This window comes from Dendrobates tinctorius, unplaced genomic scaffold (assembly GCF_039654945.1).
Source record: "Dendrobates tinctorius isolate UK_male_01 unplaced genomic scaffold, ASM3965494v1 ptg000062l, whole genome shotgun sequence".
In the NCBI taxonomy this organism is placed as follows: Eukaryota; Metazoa; Chordata; class Amphibia; order Anura; family Dendrobatidae; genus Dendrobates; species Dendrobates tinctorius.
The window spans coordinates 41006989-41029598 of NW_027361730.1; the positions used below are offsets into that span (position 1 = coordinate 41006989).

General features: G+C 47.1%; 30 non-coding genes across 30 annotated transcripts; all 30 read left to right on the forward strand.

Annotated features, from left to right (window-relative positions):
* The first annotated feature begins 1580 nt into the window (after positions 1–1580).
* On the forward strand, positions 1581–1652 carry TRNAD-GUC (transfer RNA aspartic acid (anticodon GUC)). The gene has a single exon. It is a non-coding gene; the product is annotated as a tRNA-Asp (tRNA).
* Positions 1653–1889: 237 nt separating this feature from the next.
* TRNAI-AAU (transfer RNA isoleucine (anticodon AAU)) lies at positions 1890–1963 on the forward strand. Its single transcript has one exon. It is a non-coding gene; the product is annotated as a tRNA-Ile (tRNA).
* Positions 1964–3121: 1158 nt separating this feature from the next.
* On the forward strand, positions 3122–3195 carry TRNAI-AAU (transfer RNA isoleucine (anticodon AAU)). Its single transcript has one exon. It is a non-coding gene; the product is annotated as a tRNA-Ile (tRNA).
* An 874-nt stretch (positions 3196–4069) lies between these two features.
* Positions 4070–4141, forward strand: TRNAD-GUC (transfer RNA aspartic acid (anticodon GUC)). The gene has a single exon. It is a non-coding gene; the product is annotated as a tRNA-Asp (tRNA).
* A 241-nt stretch (positions 4142–4382) lies between these two features.
* On the forward strand, positions 4383–4456 carry TRNAI-AAU (transfer RNA isoleucine (anticodon AAU)). Its single transcript has one exon. It is a non-coding gene; the product is annotated as a tRNA-Ile (tRNA).
* A 2123-nt stretch (positions 4457–6579) lies between these two features.
* Positions 6580–6651, forward strand: TRNAD-GUC (transfer RNA aspartic acid (anticodon GUC)). The gene has a single exon. It is a non-coding gene; the product is annotated as a tRNA-Asp (tRNA).
* Positions 6652–6888: 237 nt separating this feature from the next.
* On the forward strand, positions 6889–6962 carry TRNAI-AAU (transfer RNA isoleucine (anticodon AAU)). Its single transcript has one exon. It is a non-coding gene; the product is annotated as a tRNA-Ile (tRNA).
* An 874-nt stretch (positions 6963–7836) lies between these two features.
* TRNAD-GUC (transfer RNA aspartic acid (anticodon GUC)) lies at positions 7837–7908 on the forward strand. The gene has a single exon. It is a non-coding gene; the product is annotated as a tRNA-Asp (tRNA).
* Positions 7909–8147: 239 nt separating this feature from the next.
* TRNAI-AAU (transfer RNA isoleucine (anticodon AAU)) lies at positions 8148–8221 on the forward strand. The gene has a single exon. It is a non-coding gene; the product is annotated as a tRNA-Ile (tRNA).
* Positions 8222–9095: 874 nt separating this feature from the next.
* TRNAD-GUC (transfer RNA aspartic acid (anticodon GUC)) lies at positions 9096–9167 on the forward strand. The gene has a single exon. It is a non-coding gene; the product is annotated as a tRNA-Asp (tRNA).
* Positions 9168–9405: 238 nt separating this feature from the next.
* TRNAI-AAU (transfer RNA isoleucine (anticodon AAU)) lies at positions 9406–9479 on the forward strand. Its single transcript has one exon. It is a non-coding gene; the product is annotated as a tRNA-Ile (tRNA).
* An 874-nt stretch (positions 9480–10353) lies between these two features.
* Positions 10354–10425, forward strand: TRNAD-GUC (transfer RNA aspartic acid (anticodon GUC)). The gene has a single exon. It is a non-coding gene; the product is annotated as a tRNA-Asp (tRNA).
* A 237-nt stretch (positions 10426–10662) lies between these two features.
* Positions 10663–10736, forward strand: TRNAI-AAU (transfer RNA isoleucine (anticodon AAU)). Its single transcript has one exon. It is a non-coding gene; the product is annotated as a tRNA-Ile (tRNA).
* Positions 10737–11610: 874 nt separating this feature from the next.
* On the forward strand, positions 11611–11682 carry TRNAD-GUC (transfer RNA aspartic acid (anticodon GUC)). Its single transcript has one exon. It is a non-coding gene; the product is annotated as a tRNA-Asp (tRNA).
* Positions 11683–11923: 241 nt separating this feature from the next.
* Positions 11924–11997, forward strand: TRNAI-AAU (transfer RNA isoleucine (anticodon AAU)). Its single transcript has one exon. It is a non-coding gene; the product is annotated as a tRNA-Ile (tRNA).
* An 874-nt stretch (positions 11998–12871) lies between these two features.
* TRNAD-GUC (transfer RNA aspartic acid (anticodon GUC)) lies at positions 12872–12943 on the forward strand. The gene has a single exon. It is a non-coding gene; the product is annotated as a tRNA-Asp (tRNA).
* A 237-nt stretch (positions 12944–13180) lies between these two features.
* TRNAI-AAU (transfer RNA isoleucine (anticodon AAU)) lies at positions 13181–13254 on the forward strand. Its single transcript has one exon. It is a non-coding gene; the product is annotated as a tRNA-Ile (tRNA).
* An 874-nt stretch (positions 13255–14128) lies between these two features.
* Positions 14129–14200, forward strand: TRNAD-GUC (transfer RNA aspartic acid (anticodon GUC)). Its single transcript has one exon. It is a non-coding gene; the product is annotated as a tRNA-Asp (tRNA).
* A 237-nt stretch (positions 14201–14437) lies between these two features.
* On the forward strand, positions 14438–14511 carry TRNAI-AAU (transfer RNA isoleucine (anticodon AAU)). Its single transcript has one exon. It is a non-coding gene; the product is annotated as a tRNA-Ile (tRNA).
* Positions 14512–15696: 1185 nt separating this feature from the next.
* On the forward strand, positions 15697–15770 carry TRNAI-AAU (transfer RNA isoleucine (anticodon AAU)). Its single transcript has one exon. It is a non-coding gene; the product is annotated as a tRNA-Ile (tRNA).
* An 872-nt stretch (positions 15771–16642) lies between these two features.
* Positions 16643–16714, forward strand: TRNAD-GUC (transfer RNA aspartic acid (anticodon GUC)). The gene has a single exon. It is a non-coding gene; the product is annotated as a tRNA-Asp (tRNA).
* A 235-nt stretch (positions 16715–16949) lies between these two features.
* On the forward strand, positions 16950–17023 carry TRNAI-AAU (transfer RNA isoleucine (anticodon AAU)). The gene has a single exon. It is a non-coding gene; the product is annotated as a tRNA-Ile (tRNA).
* An 874-nt stretch (positions 17024–17897) lies between these two features.
* Positions 17898–17969, forward strand: TRNAD-GUC (transfer RNA aspartic acid (anticodon GUC)). The gene has a single exon. It is a non-coding gene; the product is annotated as a tRNA-Asp (tRNA).
* A 244-nt stretch (positions 17970–18213) lies between these two features.
* On the forward strand, positions 18214–18287 carry TRNAI-AAU (transfer RNA isoleucine (anticodon AAU)). The gene has a single exon. It is a non-coding gene; the product is annotated as a tRNA-Ile (tRNA).
* Positions 18288–19161: 874 nt separating this feature from the next.
* On the forward strand, positions 19162–19233 carry TRNAD-GUC (transfer RNA aspartic acid (anticodon GUC)). Its single transcript has one exon. It is a non-coding gene; the product is annotated as a tRNA-Asp (tRNA).
* A 238-nt stretch (positions 19234–19471) lies between these two features.
* TRNAI-AAU (transfer RNA isoleucine (anticodon AAU)) lies at positions 19472–19545 on the forward strand. Its single transcript has one exon. It is a non-coding gene; the product is annotated as a tRNA-Ile (tRNA).
* Positions 19546–20419: 874 nt separating this feature from the next.
* TRNAD-GUC (transfer RNA aspartic acid (anticodon GUC)) lies at positions 20420–20491 on the forward strand. The gene has a single exon. It is a non-coding gene; the product is annotated as a tRNA-Asp (tRNA).
* Positions 20492–20729: 238 nt separating this feature from the next.
* Positions 20730–20803, forward strand: TRNAI-AAU (transfer RNA isoleucine (anticodon AAU)). The gene has a single exon. It is a non-coding gene; the product is annotated as a tRNA-Ile (tRNA).
* An 874-nt stretch (positions 20804–21677) lies between these two features.
* Positions 21678–21749, forward strand: TRNAD-GUC (transfer RNA aspartic acid (anticodon GUC)). Its single transcript has one exon. It is a non-coding gene; the product is annotated as a tRNA-Asp (tRNA).
* A 241-nt stretch (positions 21750–21990) lies between these two features.
* Positions 21991–22064, forward strand: TRNAI-AAU (transfer RNA isoleucine (anticodon AAU)). Its single transcript has one exon. It is a non-coding gene; the product is annotated as a tRNA-Ile (tRNA).
* The last annotated feature ends 546 nt before the right edge of the window (positions 22065–22610 follow it).

Here is a 22610-nt window from a genome sequence, read left to right on the forward strand (position 1 = left end):
TCCTTCTAGGGTCAGTGTGCTGCCTAGAAAAAACCGCTGTGTGAATGAGGCCATAGTTGTCAGCCGAGCAAAAGTTTGACTAAATCTCCCAGACACTATAGACAGCTTTGCCATCATTCGGATGTCTGCTGGCTGGCCCATTTCTCTCATCCAAAGGAGCACTGACTCTGGCCAGTGAGGGCAAAATGGCAGTTTTCTTCACAGTCTCACCTCTCTTATCTGAAAGTGCAAAAAAGGAAAAATGAGCAGGGCCCACAGTGGATCCTCTGAGCACTCACATGCCTCGTGTGCACTTTCTCGGAGTGTGATGTCAGAGGTTTTGACGCAGCCAATCCTCGTTAGTATAGTGGTGAGTATCCCCTCCTGTCACGCGGGAGACCGGGGTTTGATTCCCCAACGGGGAGGTTTCTTATGTTCTTGCCACTGCTACGTGAACCTGATTGATCCGGCAATATCTTCATAAGCAGGAGCTTTTGATCTTTTATTGTTCGACTGTCACGCGTTACATATGCGTCTACCACCAAAAGTCCCTACATGTGTGCTAAATCCATCCCCACCCCCCCCCCCCCAAAAAAAAAAAAAAAGGATCGCGCTCGTACAGCTTTCCATTTTTTTCCCGGCAGGGACGTAATGCCACACCCATGGCCGGTTAGCTCAGTTGGTTAGAGCGTGGTGCTAATAACGCCAAGGTCGCGGGTACGGGCCAGGAGCAGCTTTTTAGAGGTCATGTTCACTAGTTTCATCCCAGGTAGATCGATGCTGAAGCTGGTTTCTTCCGATTCCGCATTTTGCTCACAGTGTTTACCGTCTCGAATCGTGTGCCTAACTGATTTGCAGAAGTAGTTGTCTCTATGTTGTGGTGTTAATTGAAGCCTGTAGCAGGCATATACTAACTATAGTTGGTGTGGATTTTGCTGTTGACATTTGTGTCATTGTTGATAAACTACACGGTGTCCTTGCTATTCAAGGACACCCCATCGACATGTCCTGCAGAAGAGCGGAGAAGAGGGAATTGTCTGCAGAGATGAGCAGAGCATGTCCAAAGTTATCATGGCATCTAGAACAGATGGAAACAAAAAGGATGAGAAAGACTCCAATAAGAGCAAACATCATCTATAAAGGTACCTGGATGTCAAAGTTTATTTGCGCTACTTCCTGCTTCTATTCAGTATTGAGGCTCCTGTATGTAGGGTAAAAATGGCTAATAACCACTTCTACTATCTCTTCGCCCTTGTTAAGGACACTAGATCCTTCTAGGGTCAGTGTGCTGCCTAGAAAAAACCGCTGTGTGAATGAGGCCATAGTTGTCAGCCGAGCAAAAGTTTGACTAAATCTCCCAGACACTATAGACAGCTTTGCCATCATTCGGATGTCTGCTGGCTGGCCCATTTCTCTCATCCAAAGGAGCACTGACTCTGGCCAGTGAGGGCAAAATGGCAGTTTTCTTCACAGTCTCACCTCTCTTATCTGAAAGTGCAAAAAAGGAAAAATGAGCAGGGCCCACAGTGGATCCTCTGAGCACTCACATGCCTCGTGTGCACTTTCTCGGAGTGTGATGTCAGAGGTTTCGACGCAGCCAATCCTCGTTAGTATAGTGGTGAGTATCCCCGCCTGTCACGCGGGAGACCGGGGTTCGATTCCCCGACGGGGAGGTTTCTTATGTTCTTGCCACTGCTACGTGAACCTGATTGATCCGGCAATATCTTCATAAGCAGGAGCTTTTGATCTTTTATTGTTCGACTGTCACGCGTTACATATGCGTCTACCACCAAAAGTCCCTACATGTGTGCTAAATCCATCCCCACCCCCCCCCCAAAAAAAAAAAAAAAAGGATCGCGCTCGTACAGCTTTCCATTTTTTTCCCGGCAGGGACATAATGCCACACCCATGGCCGGTTAGCTCAGTTGGTTAGAGCGTGGTGCTAATAACGCCAAGGTCGCGGGTTCGATCCCCGTACGGGCCAGGAGCAGCTTTTTAGAGGTCATGTTCACTAGTTTCATCCCAGGTAGATCGATGCTGAAGCTGGTTTCTTCCGATTCCGCATTTTGCTCACAGTGTTTACCGTCTCGAATCGTGTGCCTAACTGATTTGCAGAAGTAGTTGTCTCTATGTTGTGGTGTTAATTGAAGCCTGTAGCAGGCATATACTAACTATAGTTGGTGTGGATTTTGCTGTTGACATTTGTGTCATTGTTGATAAACTACACGGTGTCCTTGCTATTCAAGGACACCCCATCGACATGTCCTGCAGAAGAGCGGAGAAGAGGGAATTGTCTGCAGAGATGAGCAGAGCATGTCCAAAGTTATCATGGCATCTAGAACAGATGGAAACAAAAAGGATGAGAAAGACTCCAATAAGAGCAAACATCATCTATAAAGGTACCTGGATGTCAAAGTTTATTTGCGCTACTTCCTGCTTCTATTCAGTATTGAGGCTCCTGTATGTAGGGTAAAAATGGCTAATAACCACTTCTACTATCTCTTCGCCCTTGTTAAGGACACTAGATCCTTCTAGGGTCAGTGTGCTGCCTAGAAAAAACCGCTGTGTGAATGAGGCCATAGTTGTCAGCCGAGCAAAAGTTTGACTAAATCTCCCAGACACTATAGACAGCTTTGCCATCATTCGGATGTCTGCTGGCTGGCCCATTTCTCTCATCCAAAGGAGCACTGACTCTGGCCAGTGAGGGCAAAATGGCAGTTTTCTTCACAGTCTCACCTCTCTTATCTGAAAGTGCAAAAAAGGAAAAATGAGCAGGGCCCACAGTGGATCCTCTGAGCACTCACATGCCTCGTGTGCACTTTCTCGGAGTGTGATGTCAGAGGTTTCGACGCAGCCAATCCTCGTTAGTATAGTGGTGAGTATCCCCGCCTGTCACGCGGGAGGTTTCTTATGTTCTTGCCACTGCTACGTGAACCTGATTGATCCGGCAATATCTTCATAAGCAGGAGCTTTTGATCTTTTATTGTTCGACTGTCACGCGTTACATATGCGTCTACCACCAAAAGTCCCTACATGTGTGCTAAATCCATCCCCACCCCCCCCCCCCCAAAAAAAAAAAAAAAGGATCGCGCTCGTACAGCTTTCCATTTTTTTCCCGGCAGGGACGTAATGCCACACCCATGGCCGGTTAGCTTAGTTGGTTAGAGCGTGGTGCTAATAACGCCAAGGTCGCGGGTTCGATCCCCGTACGGGCCAGGAGCAGCTTTTTAGAGGTCATGTTCACTAGTTTCATCCCAGGTAGATCGATGCTGAAGCTGGTTTCTTCCGATTCCGCATTTTGCTCACAGTGTTTACCGTCTCGAATCGTGTGCCTAACTGATTTGCAGAAGTAGTTGTCTCTATGTTGTGGTGTTAATTGAAGCCTGTAGCAGGCATATACTAACTATAGTTGGTGTGGATTTTGCTGTTGACATTTGTGTCATTGTTGATAAACTACACGGTGTCCTTGCTATTCAAGGACACCCCATCGACATGTCCTGCAGAAGAGCGGAGAAGAGGGAATTGTCTGCAGAGATGAGCAGAGCATGTCCAAAGTTATCATGGCATCTAGAACAGATGGAAACAAAAAGGATGAGAAAGACTCCAATAAGAGCAAACATCATCTATAAAGGTACCTGGATGTCAAAGTTTATTTGCGCTACTTCCTGCTTCTATTCAGTATTGAGGCTCCTGTATGTAGGGTAAAAATGGCTAATAACCACTTCTACTATCTCTTCGCCCTTGTTAAGGACACTAGATCCTTCTAGGGTCAGTGTGCTGCCTAGAAAAAACCGCTGTGTGAATGAGGCCATAGTTGTCAGCCGAGCAAAAGTTTGACTAAATCTCCCAGACACTATAGACAGCTTTGCCATCATTCGGATGTCTGCTGGCTGGCCCATTTCTCTCATCCAAAGGAGCACTGACTCTGGCCAGTGAGGGCAAAATGGCAGTTTTCTTCACAGTCTCACCTCTCTTATCTGAAAGTGCAAAAAAGGAAAAATGAGCAGGGCCCACAGTGGATCCTCTGAGCACTCACATGCCTCGTGTGCACTTTCTCGGAGTGTGATGTCAGAGGTTTCGACGCAGCCAATCCTCGTTAGTATAGTGGTGAGTATCCCCGCCTGTCACGCGGGAGACCGGGGTTCGATTCCCCGACGGGGAGGTTTCTTATGTTCTTGCCACTGCTACGTGAACCTGATTGATCCGGCAATAGCTTCATAAGCAGGAGCTTTTGATCTTTTATTGTTCGACTGTCACGCCTTACATATGCGTCTACCACCAAAAGTCCCTACATGTGTGCTAAATCCATCCCCACCCCCCCCCCCCCCAAAAAAAAAAAAAAAAGGATCGCGCTCGTACAGCTTTCCATTTTTTTCCCGGCAGGGACGTAATGCCACACCCATGGCCTGTTAGCTCAGTTGGTTAGAGCGTGGTGCTAATAACGCCAAGGTCGCGGGTTCGATCCCCGTACGGGCCAGGAGCAGCTTTTTAGAGGTCATGTTCACTAGTTTCATCCCAGGTAGATCGATGCTGAAGCTGGTTTCTTCCGATTCCGCATTTTGCTCACAGTGTTTACCGTCTCGAATCGTGTGCCTAACTGATTTGCAGAAGTAGTTGTCTCTATGTTGTGGTGTTAATTGAAGCCTGTAGCAGGCATATACTAACTATAGTTGGTGTGGATTTTGCTGTTGACATTTGTGTCATTGTTGATAAACTACACGGTGTCCTTGCTATTCAAGGACACCCCATCGACATGTCCTGCAGAAGAGCGGAGAAGAGGGAATTGTCTGCAGAGATGAGCAGAGCATGTCCAAAGTTATCATGGCATCTAGAACAGATGGAAACAAAAAGGATGAGAAAGACTCCAATAAGAGCAAACATCATCTATAAAGGTACCTGGATGTCAAAGTTTATTTGCGCTACTTCCTGCTTCTATTCAGTATTGAGGCTCCTGTATGTAGGGTAAAAATGGCTAATAACCACTTCTACTATCTCTTCGCCCTTGTTAAGGACACTAGATCCTTCTAGGGTCAGTGTGCTGCCTAGAAAAAACCGCTGTGTGAATGAGGCCATAGTTGTCAGCCGAGCAAAAGTTTGACTAAATCTCCCAGACACTATAGACAGCTTTGCCATCATTCGGATGTCTGCTGGCTGGCCCATTTCTCTCATCCAAAGGAGCACTGACTCTGGCCAGTGAGGGCAAAATGGCAGTTTTCTTCACAGTCTCACCTCTCTTATCTGAAAGTGCAAAAAAGGAAAAATGAGCAGGGCCCACAGTGGATCCTCTGAGCACTCACATGCCTCGTGTGCACTTTCTCGGAGTGTGATGTCAGAGGTTTTGACGCAGCCAATCCTCGTTAGTATAGTGGTGAGTATCCCCTCCTGTCACGCGGGAGACCGGGGTTTGATTCCCCAACGGGGAGGTTTCTTATGTTCTTGCCACTGCTACGTGAACCTGATTGATCCGGCAATATCTTCATAAGCAGGAGCTTTTGATCTTTTATTGTTCGACTGTCACGCGTTACATATGCGTCTACCACCAAAAGTCCCTACATGTGTGCTAAATCCATCCCCACCCCCCCCCCCCCCAAAAAAAAAAAAAAAGGATCGCGCTCGTACAGCTTTCCATTTTTTTCCCGGCAGGGACGTAATGCCACACCCATGGCCGGTTAGCTCAGTTGGTTAGAGCGTGGTGCTAATAACGCCAAGGTCGCGGGTACGGGCCAGGAGCAGCTTTTTAGAGGTCATGTTCACTAGTTTCATCCCAGGTAGATCGATGCTGAAGCTGGTTTCTTCCGATTCCGCATTTTGCTCACAGTGTTTACCGTCTCGAATCGTGTGCCTAACTGATTTGCAGAAGTAGTTGTCTCTATGTTGTGGTGTTAATTGAAGCCTGTAGCAGGCATATACTAACTATAGTTGGTGTGGATTTTGCTGTTGACATTTGTGTCATTGTTGATAAACTACACGGTGTCCTTGCTATTCAAGGACACCCCATCGACATGTCCTGCAGAAGAGCGGAGAAGAGGGAATTGTCTGCAGAGATGAGCAGAGCATGTCCAAAGTTATCATGGCATCTAGAACAGATGGAAACAAAAAGGATGAGAAAGACTCCAATAAGAGCAAACATCATCTATAAAGGTACCTGGATGTCAAAGTTTATTTGCGCTACTTCCTGCTTCTATTCAGTATTGAGGCTCCTGTATGTAGGGTAAAAATGGCTAATAACCACTTCTACTATCTCTTCGCCCTTGTTAAGGACACTAGATCCTTCTAGGGTCAGTGTGCTGCCTAGAAAAAACCGCTGTGTGAATGAGGCCATAGTTGTCAGCCGAGCAAAAGTTTGACTAAATCTCCCAGACACTATAGACAGCTTTGCCATCATTCGGATGTCTGCTGGCTGGCCCATTTCTCTCATCCAAAGGAGCACTGACTCTGGCCAGTGAGGGCAAAATGGCAGTTTTCTTCACAGTCTCACCTCTCTTATCTGAAAGTGCAAAAAAGGAAAAATGAGCAGGGCCCACAGTGGATCCTCTGAGCACTCACATGCCTCGTGTGCACTTTCTCGGAGTGTGATGTCAGAGGTTTCGACGCAGCCAATCCTCGTTAGTATAGTGGTGAGTATCCCCGCCTGTCACGCGGGAGACCGGGGTTCGATTCCCCGACGGGGAGGTTTCTTATGTTCTTGCCACTGCTACGTGAACCTGATTGATCCGGCAATATCTTCATAAGCAGGAGCTTTTGATCTTTTATTGTTCGACTGTCACGCGTTACATATGCGTCTACCACCAAAAGTCCCTACATGTGTGCTAAATCCATCCCCACCCCCCCCCCAAAAAAAAAAAAAAAAGGATCGCGCTCGTACAGCTTTCCATTTTTTTCCCGGCAGGGACATAATGCCACACCCATGGCCGGTTAGCTCAGTTGGTTAGAGCGTGGTGCTAATAACGCCAAGGTCGCGGGTTCGATCCCCGTACGGGCCAGGAGCAGCTTTTTAGAGGTCATGTTCACTAGTTTCATCCCAGGTAGATCGATGCTGAAGCTGGTTTCTTCCGATTCCGCATTTTGCTCACAGTGTTTACCGTCTCGAATCGTGTGCCTAACTGATTTGCAGAAGTAGTTGTCTCTATGTTGTGGTGTTAATTGAAGCCTGTAGCAGGCATATACTAACTATAGTTGGTGTGGATTTTGCTGTTGACATTTGTGTCATTGTTGATAAACTACACGGTGTCCTTGCTATTCAAGGACACCCCATCGACATGTCCTGCAGAAGAGCGGAGAAGAGGGAATTGTCTGCAGAGATGAGCAGAGCATGTCCAAAGTTATCATGGCATCTAGAACAGATGGAAACAAAAAGGATGAGAAAGACTCCAATAAGAGCAAACATCATCTATAAAGGTACCTGGATGTCAAAGTTTATTTGCGCTACTTCCTGCTTCTATTCAGTATTGAGGCTCCTGTATGTAGGGTAAAAATGGCTAATAACCACTTCTACTATCTCTTCGCCCTTGTTAAGGACACTAGATCCTTCTAGGGTCAGTGTGCTGCCTAGAAAAAACCGCTGTGTGAATGAGGCCATAGTTGTCAGCCGAGCAAAAGTTTGACTAAATCTCCCAGACACTATAGACAGCTTTGCCATCATTCGGATGTCTGCTGGCTGGCCCATTTCTCTCATCCAAAGGAGCACTGACTCTGGCCAGTGAGGGCAAAATGGCAGTTTTCTTCACAGTCTCACCTCTCTTATCTGAAAGTGCAAAAAAGGAAAAATGAGCAGGGCCCACAGTGGATCCTCTGAGCACTCACATGCCTCGTGTGCACTTTCTCGGAGTGTGATGTCAGAGGTTTCGACGCAGCCACTCCTCGTTAGTATAGTGGTGAGTATCCCCGCCTGTCACGCGGGAGACCGGGGTTCGATTCCCCGACGGGGAGGTTTCTTATGTTCTTGCCACTGCTACGTGAACCTGATTGATCCGGCAATATCTTCATAAGCAGGAGCTTTTGATCTTTTATTGTTCGACTGTCACGCGTTACATATGCGTCTACCACCAAAAGTCCCTACATGTGTGCTAAATCCATCCCCACCCCCCCCCCCCCCAAAAAAAAAAAAAAGGATCGCGCTCGTACAGCTTTCCATTTTTTTCCCGGCAGGGACGTAATGCCACACCCATGGCCGGTTAGCTCAGTTGGTTAGAGCGTGGTGCTAATAACGCCAAGGTCGCGGGTTCGATCCCCGTACGGGCCAGGAGCAGCTTTTTAGAGGTCATGTTCACTAGTTTCATCCCAGGTAGATCGATGCTGAAGCTGGTTTCTTCCGATTCCGCATTTTGCTCACAGTGTTTACCGTCTCGAATCGTGTGCCTAACTGATTTGCAGAAGTAGTTGTCTCTATGTTGTGGTGTTAATTGAAGCCTGTAGCAGGCATATACTAACTATAGTTGGTGTGGATTTTGCTGTTGACATTTGTGTCATTGTTGATAAACTACACGGTGTCCTTGCTATTCAAGGACACCCCATCGACATGTCCTGCAGAAGAGCGGAGAAGAGGGAATTGTCTGCAGAGATGAGCAGAGCATGTCCAAAGTTATCATGGCATCTAGAACAGATGGAAACAAAAAGGATGAGAAAGACTCCAATAAGAGCAAACATCATCTATAAAGGTACCTGGATGTCAAAGTTTATTTGCGCTACTTCCTGCTTCTATTCAGTATTGAGGCTCCTGTATGTAGGGTAAAAATGGCTAATAACCACTTCTACTATCTCTTCGCCCTTGTTAAGGACACTAGATCCTTCTAGGGTCAGTGTGCTGCCTAGAAAAAACCGCTGTGTGAATGAGGCCATAGTTGTCAGCCGAGCAAAAGTTTGACTAAATCTCCCAGACACTATAGACAGCTTTGCCATCATTCGGATGTCTGCTGGCTGGCCCATTTCTCTCATCCAAAGGAGCACTGACTCTGGCCAGTGAGGGCAAAATGGCAGTTTTCTTCACAGTCTCACCTCTCTTATCTGAAAGTGCAAAAAAGGAAAAATGAGCAGGGCCCACAGTGGATCCTCTGAGCACTCACATGCCTCGTGTGCACTTTCTCGGAGTGTGATGTCAGAGGTTTCGACGCAGCCAATCCTCGTTAGTATAGTGGTGAGTATCCCCGCCTGTCACGCGGGAGACCGGGGTTCGATTCCCCGACGGGGAGGTTTCTTATGTTCTTGCCACTGCTACGTGAACCTGATTGATCCGGCAATATCTTCATAAGCAGGAGCTTTTGATCTTTTATTGTTCGACTGTCACGCGTTACATATGCGTCTACCACCAAAAGTCCCTACATGTGTGCTAAATCCATCCCCACCCCCCCCCCCAAAAAAAAAAAAAAAAGGATCGCGCTCGTACAGCTTTCCATTTTTTTCCCGGCAGGGACGTAATGCCACACCCATGGCCGGTTAGCTCAGTTGGTTAGAGCGTGGTGCTAATAACGCCAAGGTCGCGGGTTCGATCCCCGTACGGGCCAGGAGCAGCTTTTTAGAGGTCATGTTCACTAGTTTCATCCCAGGTAGATCGATGCTGAAGCTGGTTTCTTCCGATTCCGCATTTTGCTCACAGTGTTTACCGTCTCGAATCGTGTGCCTAACTGATTTGCAGAAGTAGTTGTCTCTATGTTGTGGTGTTAATTGAAGCCTGTAGCAGGCATATACTAACTATAGTTGGTGTGGATTTTGCTGTTGACATTTGTGTCATTGTTGATAAACTACACGGTGTCCTTGCTATTCAAGGACACCCCATCGACATGTCCTGCAGAAGAGCGGAGAAGAGGGAATTGTCTGCAGAGATGAGCAGAGCATGTCCAAAGTTATCATGGCATCTAGAACAGATGGAAACAAAAAGGATGAGAAAGACTCCAATAAGAGCAAACATCATCTATAAAGGTACCTGGATGTCAAAGTTTATTTGCGCTACTTCCTGCTTCTATTCAGTATTGAGGCTCCTGTATGTAGGGTAAAAATGGCTAATAACCACTTCTACTATCTCTTCGCCCTTGTTAAGGACACTAGATCCTTCTAGGGTCAGTGTGCTGCCTAGAAAAAAACGCTGTGTGAATGAGGCCATAGTTGTCAGCCGAGCAAAAGTTTGACTAAATCTCCCAGACACTATAGACAGCTTTGCCATCATTCGGATGTCAGCTGGCTGGCCCATTTCTCTCATCCAAAGGAGCACTGACTCTGGCCAGTGAGGGCAAAATGGCAGTTTTCTTCACAGTCTCACCTCTCTTATCTGAAAGTGCAAAAAAGGAAAAATGAGCAGGGCCCACAGTGGATCCTCTGAGCACTCACATGCCTCGTGTGCACTTTCTCGGAGTGTGATGTCAGAGGTTTCGACGCAGCCAATCCTCGTTAGTATAGTGGTGAGTATCCCCGCCTGTCACGCGGGAGACCGGGGTTCGATTCCCCGACGGGGAGGTTTCTTATGTTCTTGCCACTGCTACGTGAACCTGATTGATCCGGCAATATCTTCATAAGCAGGAGCTTTTGATCTTTTATTGTTCGACTGTCACGCGTTACATATGCGTCTACCACCAAAAGTCCCTACATGTGTGCTAAATCCATCCCCACCCCCCCCCCAAAAAAAAAAAAAAAAGGATCGCGCTCGTACAGCTTTCCATTTTTTTCCCGGCAGGGACGTAATGCCACACCCATGGCCGGTTAGCTCAGTTGGTTAGAGCGTGGTGCTAATAACGCCAAGGTCGCGGGTTCGATCCCCGTACGGGCCAGGAGCAGCTTTTTAGAGGTCATGTTCACTAGTTTCATCCCAGGTAGATCGATGCTGAAGCTGGTTTCTTCCGATTCCGCATTTTGCTCACAGTGTTTACCGTCTCGAATCGTGTGCCTAACTGATTTGCAGAAGTAGTTGTCTCTATGTTGTGGTGTTAATTGAAGCCTGTAGCAGGCATATACTAACTATAGTTGGTGTGGATTTTGCTGTTGACATTTGTGTCATTGTTGATAAACTACACGGTGTCCTTGCTATTCAAGGACACCCCATCGACATGTCCTGCAGAAGAGCGGAGAAGAGGGAATTGTCTGCAGAGATGAGCAGAGCATGTCCAAAGTTATCATGGCATCTAGAACAGATGGAAACAAAAAGGATGAGAAAGACTCCAATAAGAGCAAACATCATCTATAAAGGTACCTGGATGTCAAAGTTTATTTGCGCTACTTCCTGCTTCTATTCAGTATTGAGGCTCCTGTATGTAGGGTAAAAATGGCTAATAACCACTTCTACTATCTCTTCGCCCTTGTTAAGGACACTAGATCCTTCTAGGGTCAGTGTGCTGCCTAGAAAAAACCGCTGTGTGAATGAGGCCATAGTTGTCAGCCGAGCAAAAGTTTGACTAAATCTCCCAGACACTATAGACAGCTTTGCCATCATTCGGATGTCTGCTGGCTGGCCCATTTCTCTCATCCAAAGGAGCACTGACTCTGGCCAGTGAGGGCAAAATGGCAGTTTTCTTCACAGTCTCACCTCTCTTATCTGAAAGTGCAAAAAAGGAAAAATGAGCAGGGCCCACAGTGGATCCTCTGAGCACTCACATGCCTCGTGTGCACTTTCTCGGAGTGTGATGTCAGAGGTTTCAACGCAGCCAATCCTCGTTAGTATAGTGGTGAGTATCCCCGCCTGTCACGCGGGAGACCGGGGTTCGATTCCCCGACGGGGAGGTTTCTTATGTTCTTGCCACTGCTACGTGAACCTGATTGATCCGGCAATATCTTCATAAGCAGGAGCTTTTGATCTTTTATTGTTCGACTGTCACGCGTTACATATGCGTCTACCACCAAAAGTCCCTACATGTGTGCTAAATCCATCCCCACCCCCCCCCCAAAAAAAAAAAAAAAAAAAAGGATCGCGCTCGTACAGCTTTCCATTTTTTTCCCGGCAGGGACGTAATGCCACACCCATGGCCGGTTAGCTCAGTTGGTTAGAGCGTGGTGCTAATAACGCCAAGGTCGCGGGTTCGATCCCCGTACGGGCCAGGAGCAGCTTTTTAGAGGTCATGTTCACTAGTTTCATCCCAGGTAGATCGATGCTGAAGCTGGTTTCTTCCGATTCCGCATTTTGCTCACAGTGTTTACCGTCTCGAATCGTGTGCCTAACTGATTTGCAGAAGTAGTTGTCTCTATGTTGTGGTGTTAATTGAAGCCTGTAGCAGGCATATACTAACTATAGTTGGTGTGGATTTTGCTGTTGACATTTGTGTCATTGTTGATAAACTACACGGTGTCCTTGCTATTCAAGGACACCCCATCGACATGTCCTGCAGAAGAGCGGAGAAGAGGGAATTGTCTGCAGAGATGAGCAGAGCATGTCCAAAGTTATCATGGCATCTAGAACAGATGGAAACAAAAAGGATGAGAAAGACTCCAATAAGAGCAAACATCATCTATAAAGGTACCTGGATGTCAAAGTTTATTTGCGCTACTTCCTGCTTCTATTCAGTATTGAGGCTCCTGTATGTAGGGTAAAAATGGCTAATAACCACTTCTACTATCTCTTCGCCCTTGTTAAGGACACTAGATCCTTCTAGGGTCAGTGTGCTGCCTAGAAAAAACCGCTGTGTGAATGAGGCCATAGTTGTCAGCCGAGCAAAAGTTTGACTAAATCTCCCAGACACTATAGACAGCTTTGCCATCATTCGGATGTCTGCTGGCTGGCCCATTTCTCTCATCCAAAGGAGCACTGACTCTGGCCAGTGAGGGCAAAATGGCAGTTTTCTTCACAGTCTCACCTCTCTTATCTGAAAGTGCAAAAAAGGAAAAATGAGCAGGGCCCACAGTGGATCCTCTGAGCACTCACATGCCTCGTGTGCACTTTCTCGGAGTGTGATGTCAGAGGTTTCGACGCAGCCAATCCTCGTTAGTATAGTGGTGAGTATCCCCGCCTGTCACGCGGGAGACCGGGGTTCGATTCCCCGACGGGGAGGTTTCTTATGTTCTTGCCACTGCTACGTGAACCTGATTGATCCGGCAATATCTTCATAAGCTGGAGCTTTTGATCTTTTATTGTTCGACTGTCACGCGTTACATATGCGTCTACCACCAAAAGTTCCTACATGTGTGCTAAATCCATCCCCACCCCCCCCCCCAAAAACAAAAAAAAAGGATCGCGCTCGTACAGCTTTCCATTTTTTTCCCGGCAGGGACGTAATGCCACACCCATGGCCGGTTAGCTCAGTTGGTTAGAGCGTGGTGCTAATAACGCCAAGGTCGCGGGTTCGATCCCCGTACGGGCCAGGAGCAGCTTTTTAGAGGTCATGTTCACTAGTTTCATCCCAGGTAGATCGATGCTGAAGCTGGTTTCTTCCGATTCCGCATTTTGCTCACAGTGTTTACCGTCTCGAATCGTGTGCCTAACTGATTTGCAGAAGTAGTTGTCTCTATGTTGTGGTGTTAATTGAAGCCTGTAGCAGGCATATACTAACTATAGTTGGTGTGGATTTTGCTGTTGACATTTGTGTCATTGTTGATAAACTACACGGTGTCCTTGCTATTCAAGGACACCCCATCGACATGTCCTGCAGAAGAGCGGAGAAGAGGGAATTGTCTGCAGAGATGAGCAGAGCATGTCCAAAGTTATCATGGCATCTAGAACAGATGGAAACAAAAAGGATGAGAAAGACTCCAATAAGAGCAAACATCATCTATAAAGGTACCTGGATGTCAAAGTTTATTTGCGCTACTTCCTGCTTCTATTCAGTATTGAGGCTCCTGTATGTAGGGTAAAAATGGCTAATAACCACTTCTACTATCTCTTCGCCCTTGTTAAGGACACTAGATCCTTCTAGGGTCAGTGTGCTGCCTAGAAAAAACCGCTGTGTGAATGAGGCCATAGTTGTCAGCCGAGCAAAAGTTTGACTAAATCTCCCAGACACTATAGACAGCTTTGCCATCATTCGGATGTCTGCTGGCTGGCCCATTTCTCTCATCCAAAGGAGCACTGACTCTGGCCAGTGAGGGCAAAATGGCAGTTTTCTTCACAGTCTCACCTCTCTTATCTGAAAGTGCAAAAAAGGAAAAATGAGCAGGGCCCACAGTGGATCCTCTGAGCACTCACATGCCTCGTGTGCACTTTCTCGGAGTGTGATGTCAGAGGTTTCGACGCAGCCAATCCTCGTTAGTATAGTGGTGAGTATCCCCGCCTGTCACGCGGGAGACCGGGGTTCGATTCCCCGACGGGGAGGTTTCTTATGTTCTTGCCACTGCTACGTGAACCTGATTGATCCGGCAATATCTTCATAAGCAGGAGCTTTTGATCTTTTATTGTTCGACTGTCACGCGTTACATATGCGTCTACCACCAAAAGTCCCTACATGTGTGCTAAATCCATCCCCACCCCCCCCCCCAAAAAAAAAAAAAAAGGATCGCGCTCGTACAGCTTTCCATTTTTTTCCCGGCAGGGACGTAATGCCACACCCATGGCCGGTTAGCTCAGTTGGTTAGAGCGTGGTGCTAATAACGCCAAGGTCGCGGGTTCGATCCCCGTACGGGCCAGGAGCAGCTTTTTAGAGGTCATGTTCACTAGTTTCATCCCAGGTAGATCGATGCTGAAGCTGGTTTCTTCCGATTCCGCATTTTGCTCACAGTGTTTACCGTCTCGAATCGTGTGCCTAACTGATTTGCAGAAGTAGTTGTCTCTATGTTGTGGTGTTAATTGAAGCCTGTAGCAGGCATATACTAACTATAGTTGGTGTGGATTTTGCTGTTGACATTTGTGTCATTGTTGATAAACTACACGGTGTCCTTGCTATTCAAGGACACCCCATCGACATGTCCTGCAGAAGAGCGGAGAAGAGGGAATTGTCTGCAGAGATGAGCAGAGCATGTCCAAAGTTATCATGGCATCTAGAACAGATGGAAACAAAAAGGATGAGAAAGACTCCAATAAGAGCAAACATCATCTATAAAGGTACCTGGATGTCAAAGTTTATTTGCGCTACTTCCTGCTTCTATTCAGTATTGAGGCTCCTGTATGTAGGGTAAAAATGGCTAATAACCACTTCTACTATCTCTTCGCCCTTGTTAAGGACACTAGATCCTTCTAGGGTCAGTGTGCTGCCTAGAAAAAACCACTGTGTGAATGAGGCCATAGTTGTCAGCCGAGCAAAAGTTTGACTAAATCTCCCAGACACTATAGACAGCTTTGCCATCATTCGGATGTCTGCTGGCTGGCCCATTTCTCTCATCCAAAGGAGCACTGACTCTGGCCAGTGAGGGCAAAATGGCAGTTTTCTTCACAGTCTCACCTCTCTTATCTGAAAGTGCAAAAAAGGAAAAATGAGCAGGGCCCACAGTGGATCCTCTGAGCACTCACATGCCTCGTGTGCACTTTCTCGGAGTGTGATGTCAGAGGTTTCGACGCAGCCAATCCTCGTTAGTATAGTGGTGAGTATCCCCGCCTGTCACGCGGGAGACCGGGGTTCGATTCCCCGACGGTGAGGTTTCTTATGTTCTTGCCACTGCTACGTGAACCTGATTGATCCGGCAATATCTTCATAAGCAGGAGCTTTTGATCTTTTATTGTTCGACTGTCACGCGTTACATATGCGTCTACCACCAAAAGTCCCTACATGTGTGCTAAATCCATCCCCACCCCCCCCCCCCCAAAAAAAAAAAAAAAGGATCGCGCTCGTACAGCTTTCCATTTTTTTCCCGGCAGGGACGTAATGCCACACCCATGGCCGGTTAGCTCAGTTGGTTAGAGCGTGGTGCTAATAACGCCAAGGTCGCGGGTTCGATCCCCGTACGGGCCAGGAGCAGCTTTTTAGAGGTCATGTTCACTAGTTTCATCCCAGGTAGATCGATGCTGAAGCTGGTTTCTTCCGATTCCGCATTTTGCTCAGTGTTTACCGTCTCGAATCGTGTGCCTAACTGATTTGCAGAAGTAGTTGTCTCTATGTTGTGGTGTTAATTGAAGCCTGTAGCAGGCATATACTAACTATAGTTGGTGTGGATTTTGCTGTTGACATTTGTGTCATTGTTGATAAACTACACGGTGTCCTTGCTATTCAAGGACACCCCATCGACATGTCCTGCAGAAGAGCGGAGAAGAGGGAATTGTCTGCAGAGATGAGCAGAGCATGTCCAAAGTTATCATGGCATCTAGAACAGATGGAAACAAAAAGGATGAGAAAGACTCCAATAAGAGCAAACATCATCTATAAAGGTACCTGGATGTCAAAGTTTATTTGCGCTACTTCCTGCTTCTATTCAGTATTGAGGCTCCTGTATGTAGGGTAAAAATGGCTAATAACCACTTCTACTATCTCTTCGCCCTTGTTAAGGACACTAGATCCTTCTAGGGTCAGTGTGCTGCCTAGAAAAAACCGCTGTGTGAATGAGGCCATAGTTGTCAGCCGAGCAAAAGTTTGACTAAATCTCCCAGACACTATAGACAGCTTTGCCATCATTCGGATGTCTGCTGGCTGGCCCATTTCTCTCATCCAAAGGAGCACTGACTCTGGCCAGTGAGGGCAAAATGGCAGTTTTCTTCACAGTCTCACCTCTCTTATCTGAAAGTGCAAAAAAGGAAAAATGAGCAGGGCCCACAGTGGATCCTCTGAGCACTCACATGCCTCGTGTGCACTTTCTCGGAGTGTGATGTCAGAGGTTTCGACGCAGCCAATCCTCGTTAGTATAGTGGTGAGTATCCCCGCCTGTCACGCGGGAGACCGGGGTTCGATTCCCCGACGGGGAGGTTTCTTATGTTCTTGCCACTGCTACGTGAACCTGATTGATCCGGCAATATCTTCATAAGCAGGAGCTTTTGATCTTTTATTGTTCGACTGTCACGCGTTACATATGCGTCTACCACCAAAAGTCCCTACATGTGTGCTAAATCCATCCCCACCCCCCCCCAAAAAAAAAAAAAAAGGATCGCGCTCGTACAGCTTTCCATTTTTTTCCCGGCAGGGACGTAATGCCACACCCATGGCCGGTTAGCTCAGTTGGTTAGAGCGTGGTGCTAATAACGCCAAGGTCGCGGGTTCGATCCCCGTACGGGCCAGGAGCAGCTTTTTAGAGGTCATGTTCACTAGTTTCATCCCAGGTAGATCGATGCTGAAGCTGGTTTCTTCCGATTCCGCATTTTGCTCACAGTGTTTACCGTCTCGAATCGTGTGCCTAACTGATTTGCAGAAGTAGTTGTCTCTATGTTGTGGTGTTAATTGAAGCCTGTAGCAGGCATATACTAACTATAGTTGGTGTGGATTTTGCTGTTGACATTTGTGTCATTGTTGATAAACTACACGGTGTCCTTGCTATTCAAGGACACCCCATCGACATGTCCTGCAGAAGAGCGGAGAAGAGGGAATTGTCTGCAGAGATGAGCAGAGCATGTCCAAAGTTATCATGGCATCTAGAACAGATGGAAACAAAAAGGATGAGAAAGACTCCAATAAGAGCAAACATCATCTATAAAGGTACCTGGATGTCAAAGTTTGTTTGCGCTACTTCCTGCTTCTATTCAGTATTGAGGCTCCTGTATGTAGGGTAAAAATGGCTAATAACCACTTCTACTATCTCTTCGCCCTTGTTAAGGACACTAGATCCTTCTAGGGTCAGTGTGCTGCCTAGAAAAAACCGCTGTGTGAATGAGGCCATAGTTGTCAGCCGAGCAAAAGTTTGACTAAATCTCCCAGACACTATAGACAGCTTTGCCATCATTCGGATGTCTGCTGGCTGGCCCATTTCTCTCATCCAAAGGAGCACTGACTCTGGCCAGTGAGGGCAAAATGGCAGTTTTCTTCACAGTCTCACCTCTCTTATCTGAAAGTGCAAAAAAGGAAAAATGAGCAGGGCCCACAGTGGATCCTCTGAGCACTCACATGCCTCGTGTGCACTTTCTCGGAGTGTGATGTCAGAGGTTTCGACGCAGCCAATCCTCGTTAGTATAGTGGTGAGTATCCCCGCCTGTCACGCGGGAGACCGGGGTTCGATTCCCCGACGGGGAGGTTTCTTATGTTCTTGCCACTGCTACGTGAACCTGATTGATCCGGCAATATCTTCATAAGCAGGAGCTTTTGATCTTTTATTGTTCGACTGTCACGCGTTACATATGCGTCTACCACCAAAAGTCCCTACATGTGTGCTAAATCCATCCCCACCCCCCCCCCCCCCCCCCAAAAAAAAAAAAAAAGGATCGCGCTCGTACAGCTTTCCATTTTTTTCCCGGCAGGGACATAATGCCACACCCATGGCCGGTTAGCTCAGTTGGTTAGAGCGTGGTGCTAATAACGCCAAGGTCGCGGGTTCGATCCCCGTACGGGCCAGGAGCAGCTTTTTAGAGGTCATGTTCACTAGTTTCATCCCAGGTAGATCGATGCTGAAGCTGGTTTCTTCCGATTCCGCATTTTGCTCACAGTGTTTACCGTCTCGAATCGTGTGCCTAACTGATTTGCAGAAGTAGTTGTCTCTATGTTGTGGTGTTAATTGAAGCCTGTAGCAGGCATATACTAACTATAGTTGGTGTGGATTTTGCTGTTGACATTTGTGTCATTGTTGATAAACTACACGGTGTCCTTGCTATTCAAGGACACCCCATCGACATGTCCTGCAGAAGAGCGGAGAAGAGGGAATTGTCTGCAGAGATGAGCAGAGCATGTCCAAAGTTATCATGGCATCTAGAACAGATGGAAACAAAAAGGATGAGAAAGACTCCAATAAGAGCAAACATCATCTATAAAGGTACCTGGATGTCAAAGTTTATTTGCGCTACTTCCTGCTTCTATTCAGTATTGAGGCTCCTGTATGTAGGGTAAAAATGGCTAATAACCACTTCTACTATCTCTTCGCCCTTGTTAAGGACACTAGATCCTTCTAGGGTCAGTGTGCTGCCTAGAAAAAACCGCTGTGTGAATGAGGCCATAGTTGTCAGCCGAGCAAAAGTTTGACTAAATCTCCCAGACACTATAGACAGCTTTGCCATCATTCGGATGTCTGCTGGCTGGCCCATTTCTCTCATCCAAAGGAGCACTGACTCTGGCCAGTGAGGGCAAAATGGCAGTTTTCTTCACAGTCTCACCTCTCTTATCTGAAAGTGCAAAAAAGGAAAAATGAGCAGGGCCCACAGTGGATCCTCTGAGCACTCACATGCCTCGTGTGCACTTTCTCGGAGTGTGATGTCAGAGGTTTCTACGCAGCCAATCCTCGTTAGTATAGTGGTGAGTATCCCCGCCTGTCACGCGGGAGACCGGGGTTCGATTCCCCGACGGGGAGGTTTCTTATGTTCTTGCCACTGCTACGTGAACCTGATTGATCCGGCAATATCTTCATAAGCAGGAGCTTTTGATCTTTTATTGTTCGACTGTCACGCGTTACATATGCGTCTACCACCAAAAGTCCCTACATGTGTGCTAAATCCATCCCCACCCCCCCCCCCCAAAAAAAAAAAAAAAGGATCGCGCTCGTACAGCTTTCCATTTTTTTCCCGGCAGGGACGTAATGCCACACCCATGGCCGGTTAGCTCAGTTGGTTAGAGCGTGGTGCTAATAACGCCAAGGTCGCGGGTTCGATCCCTGTACGGGCCAGGAGCAGCTTTTTAGAGGTCATGTTCACTAGTTTCATCCCAGGTAGATCGATGCTGAAGCTGGTTTCTTCCGATTCCGCATTTTGCTCACAGTGTTTACCGTCTCGAATCGTGTGCCTAACTGATTTGCAGAAGTAGTTGTCTCTATGTTGTGGTGTTAATTGAAGCCTGTAGCAGGCATATACTAACTATAGTTGGTGTGGATTTTGCTGTTGACATTTGTGTCATTGTTGATAAACTACACGGTGTCCTTGCTATTCAAGGACACCCCATCGACATGTCCTGCAGAAGAGCGGAGAAGAGGGAATTGTCTGCAGAGATGAGCAGAGCATGTCCAAAGTTATCATGGCATCTAGAACAGATGGAAACAAAAAGGATGAGAAAGACTCCAATAAGAGCAAACATCATCTATAAAGGTACCTGGATGTCAAAGTTTATTTGCGCTACTTCCTGCTTCTATTCAGTATTGAGGCTCCTGTATGTAGGGTAAAAATGGCTAATAACCACTTCTACTATCTCTTCGCCCTTGTTAAGGACACTAGATCCTTCTAGGGTCAGTGTGCTGCCTAGAAAAAACCGCTGTGTGAATGAGGCCATAGTTGTCAGCCGAGCAAAAGTTTGACTAAATCTCCCAGACACTATAGACAGCTTTGCCATCATTCGGATGTCTGCTGGCTGGCCCATTTCTCTCATCCAAAGGAGCACTGACTCTGGCCAGTGAGGGCAAAATGGCAGTTTTCTTCACAGTCTCACCTCTCTTATCTGAAAGTGCAAAAAAGGAAAAATGAGCAGGGCCCACAGTGGATCCTCTGAGCACTCACATGCCTCGTGTGCACTTTCTCGGAGTGTGATGTCAGAGGTTTCGACGCAGCCAATCCTCGTTAGTATAGTGGTGAGTATCCCCGCCTGTCACGCGGGAGACCGGGGTTCGATTCCCCGACGGGGAGGTTTCTTATGTTCTTGCCACTGCTACGTGAACCTGATTGATCCGGCAATATCTTCATAAGCAGGAGCTTTTGATCTTTTATTGTTCGACTGTCACGCGTTACATATGCGTCTACCACCAAAAGTCCCTACATGTGTGCTAAATCCATCCCCACCCCCCCCCCCCAAAAAAAAAAAAAAAGGATCGCGCTCGTACAGCTTTCCATTTTTTTCCCGGCAGGGACGTAATGCCACACCCATGGCCGGTTAGCTCAGTTGGTTAGAGCGTGGTGCTAATAACGCCAAGGTCGCGGGTTCGATCCCCGTACGGGCCAGGAGCAGCTTTTTAGAGGTCATGTTCACTAGTTTCATCCCAGGTAGATCGATGCTGAAGCTGGTTTCTTCCGATTCCGCATTTTGCTCACAGTGTTTACCGTCTCGAATCGTGTGCCTAACTGATTTGCAGAAGTAGTTGTCTCTATGTTGTGGTGTTAATTGAAGCCTGTAGCAGGCATATACTAACTATAGTTGGTGTGGATTTTGCTGTTGACATTTGTGTCATTGTTGATAAACTACACGGTGTCCTTGCTATTCAAGGACACCCCATCGACATGTCCTGCAGAAGAGCGGAGAAGAGGGAATTGTCTGCAGAGATGAGCAGAGCATGTCCAAAGTTATCATGGCATCTAGAACAGATGGAAACAAAAAGGATGAGAAAGACTCCAATAAGAGCAAACATCATCTATAAAGGTACCTGGATGTCAAAGTTTATTTGCGCTACTTCCTGCTTCTATTCAGTATTGAGGCTCCTGTATGTAGGGTAAAAATGGCTAATAACCACTTCTACTATCTCTTCGCCCTTGTTAAGGACACTAGATCCTTCTAGGGTCAGTGTGCTGCCTAGAAAAAACCGCTGTGTGAATGAGGCCATAGTTGTCAGCCGAGCAAAAGTTTGACTAAATCTCCCAGACACTATAGACAGCTTTGCCATCATTCGGATGTCTGCTGGCTGGCCCATTTCTCTCATCCAAAGGAGCACTGACTCTGGCCAGTGAGGGCAAAATGGCAGTTTTCTTCACAGTCTCACCTCTCTTATCTGAAAGTGCAAAAAAGGAAAAATGAGCAGGGCCCACAGTGGATCCTCTGAGCACTCACATGCCTCGTGTGCACTTTCTCGGAGTGTGATGTCAGAGGTTTCGACGCAGCCAATCCTCGTTAGTATAGTGGTGAGTATCCCCGCCTGTCACGCGGGAGACCGGGGTTCGATTCCCCGACGGGGAGGTTTCTTATGTTCTTGCCACTGCTACGTGAACCTGATTGATCCGGCAATATCTTCATAAGCAGGAGCTTTTGATCTTTTATTGTTCGACTGTCACGCGTTACATATGCGTCTACCACCAAAAGTCCCTACATGTGTGCTAAATCCATCCCCACCCCCCCCCCCCCCCAAAAAAAAAAAAAAAGGATCGCACTCGTACAGCTTTCCATTTTTTTCCCGGCAGGGACGTAATGCCACACCCATGGCCGGTTAGCTCAGTTGGTTAGAGCGTGGTGCTAATAACGCCAAGGTCGCGGGTTCGATCCCCGTACGGGCCAGGAGCAGCTTTTTAGAGGTCATGTTCACTAGTTTCATCCCAGGTAGATCGATGCTGAAGCTGGTTTCTTCCGATTCCGCATTTTGCTCACAGTGTTTACCGTCTCGAATCGTGTGCCTAACTGATTTGCAGAAGTAGTTGTCTCTATGTTGTGGTGTTAATTGAAGCCTGTAGCAGGCATATACTAACTATAGTTGGTGTGGATTTTGCTGTTGACATTTGTGTCATTGTTGATAAACTACACGGTGTCCTTGCTATTCAAGGACACCCCATCGACATGTCCTGCAGAAGAGCGGAGAAGAGGGAATTGTCTGCAGAGATGAGCAGAGCATGTCCAAAGTTATCATGGCATCTAGAACAGATGGAAACAAAAAGGATGAGAAAGACTCCAATAAGAGCAAACATCATCTATAAAGGTACCTGGATGTCAAAGTTTATTTGCGCTACTTCCTGCTTCTATTCAGTATTGAGGCTCCTGTATGTAGGGTAAAAATGGCTAATAACCACTTCTACTATCTCTTCGCCCTTGTTAAGGACACTAGATCCT